Source organism: Phodopus roborovskii, unplaced genomic scaffold (assembly GCF_943737965.1).
Source record: "Phodopus roborovskii unplaced genomic scaffold, PHOROB, whole genome shotgun sequence".
NCBI lineage: Eukaryota > Metazoa > Chordata > Mammalia > Rodentia > Cricetidae > Phodopus > Phodopus roborovskii.
This window is the reverse complement of record NW_026126480.1, coordinates 59,108,265-59,110,789: the sequence shown is the minus strand read 5'-3', so window position 1 is coordinate 59,110,789 and position 2,525 is coordinate 59,108,265. Positions and strand designations below refer to the sequence as shown.

Here is a 2,525-nt window from a genome sequence, read left to right as displayed (position 1 = left end):
AGGAGATTAAGGAAATCAGGGACTCAGAAAAGCATAGCTTTCCCTTTCTTCTTTCTGTCTCTTTCCTATGCATGCTTTCCTTGACACTCTGGATTTCCTTGCTCTTTCTCTTGACCTCCTAGTCCCCCTTTGTCATGCTGTGCTCATCTGTTATGTGGTTGACCTTCATTACTGAATTTAACTCTAAATTAAGAAATAAGGGCACCAGGTGACACACATAGCTAACACTATGGTCCATCAAGTGCTCTACCAGGCGCTAGTCTCCACCAAGTGGCTCGCGGAATCGATTCGGTCTGGCAGCCTGGGGCCCGGCCTTAGGGTGTTGGACGCGTCTTGGTACTCTCCGGGAACCCGCCAGGCCCGCAAAGAGTACGAGGAGCGCCACGTGCCTGGTGCGTCCTTCTTTGATATAGAGGAATGCCGGGACACGGCTTCACCTTATGAGATGATGCTGCCCAGTGAGGCCCACTTTGGGGACTACGTGGGCAGTCTGGGAATCAGCAACGACGCACACGTGGTGGTGTACGACGGAGACGACTTGGGCAGTTTCTATGCACCCCGAGTATGGTGGATGTTCCGTGTGTTTGGTCACCGCACTGTGTCAGTACTTAATGGTGGCTTCCAGAACTGGCTGAAGGAAGGCCACCCGGTGACATCTGAGCCCTCACGTCCAGAGCCAGCCGTGTTCAAAGCCACACTGGACCGCTCCTTGCTCAAGTCCTATGAGCAGGTCCTGGAGAACCTCCAGTCTAAAAGGTTCCAGCTGGTGGACTCCCGTGCCCAAGGACGGTACCTGGGCACAGAGCCAGAGCCGGATATCGTAGGACTGGACTCAGGCCACATCCGTGGTTCAATCATTCACACCCTTCATGAACTTCCTAACTGAAGATGGCTTTGAGAAGAGCCCAGAGGAGCTGTGTGCCATATTCCAGGACAAAAAGGTGGACCTCTCACAGCCCCTCATTGCCACATGCCGCAAGGGGGTCACTGCCTGCCATATTGCCCTGGCTGCCTACCTCTGTGGCAAGCCTGATGTGGCTGTTTATGATGGTTCGTAGTCGGAGTGGTTCCGAAGGGCACCCCCAGAGACCCGTGTGTCCCAGGGAAAGAGTGGGAAGGCCTGAGTGTGTGCAGCCTCCTCCTCTGCACACCAACTTCAGCTAGTTCCCTTCAGTGAGACCAGTGTGGCCTGCCAAGGGTTCACACCTCTTAGGCAATGAAGATTGACAGGATTTTAGAGTTGCTGTGAGTGCCTCCTTCCCACCATACTGAAATAAAGTGCCTTTTCTCAGGAAAAAAAAAAAAAAAAAAAAAAAAAAAAAAAAGAAAAAAAGAAAAGAAAAGAAAAGAAATAAAGTTAGTGGCATACAAAGGTGGGAGAGGCAGGCACCATGTTAATGACATGTAAATGAAATGAGGCATGGCCCAGCACTTGAGCACATGCTTTCCCCTCATTTCACTAACCCACTCCCATTCTCAAGAATACATTCCCAGCTGGGCATTGGTGGAGCATGCCTTTAATCCCAGCACTCAGGAGGCATAGAGGCAGGTGGATCTCTGTATAGAGCAAGTTCCTGGACAGACTCCCAAACAATACAGAGAAACCCTGTCTCAAAAAACCAAAAACCAAAACAAAAAAACATCCCCTTTGTCAATAAACTGTCTTTATGTTTATTTCCAAATAAATAAATAAATAAATAAATAAATAAATAAATAAATAGGAATAAAGAAAGAAAAAGAAGGTGGTCTTGGAATTCCAGAACCGTAACACAGAAAAGCCATGGTTTGATCAATTTGGTTACACAGCATTTCTGATTAACCCTAGGTTATATTGTACTGCCTTACTCTTCATCTGTTAAGTTGCTTTGTTGAGTGATTGACTGAAGTTTAGCCTTAGGAAGAACTCTGGGTGGTCATTGTGGGGAAAATACAGCTAAGATAGAGCTAAGAATAAAAATGTTAGGTTACAGTGTTTTTAGACTCAGGACACTGCCATAACCTAGACTGTGACTTATCCAGTAAGGGCTCCCTGCCAATGTAGCAGAAAGAACCTCTGTTCTTTGTCTCCTTGACCCCTAATGATAGAGGGGAAAGTATTTGTCTAAAGGCTGTGTTGTTTCAGGGCAGAGGGAGAGGCAGAGGCAGAGGGAGAGGGAGAGGGAGAGGGAGAGGGAGAGGCAGAGGGAGAGGCAGAGGGAGAGGGGTTTAATTTATCCTTCTTGAGCGACAGAATGGTAATGAAGGAGAGAGTCCTCTGTGAGCTAGGACCTGCTGTCTTGGGCATTGTCCCAAGAATTTTCATTAGGTGTCTAGGGTTTGAAATGCCTGCATCCTGTTTGCTAAAATTCTAATTAAAACACCAGAACAGTATCTTGAAATTAAAGCAAATTCATACTCAATGAACTACTCAGTTCACTGGGACTCTAGAGATGAGAGAGAGGTCTCAGTGGTGTTTTCTATCATGTTCTCTCTAACCATCTTAGGGTCAGGAAGTCCCCTTTTAGCAAAAATGTACCTAATTTCAA

The 2,525-nt window shown here is 47.1% G+C and overlaps 1 pseudogene; it reads left to right on the top strand.

Moving 5' to 3' along the window:
* The first annotated feature begins 229 nt into the window (after positions 1-229).
* LOC127228883 (thiosulfate sulfurtransferase-like) lies at positions 230-1,299 on the top strand (annotated as a pseudogene).
* Positions 1,300-2,525: the final 1,226 nt, after the last annotated feature.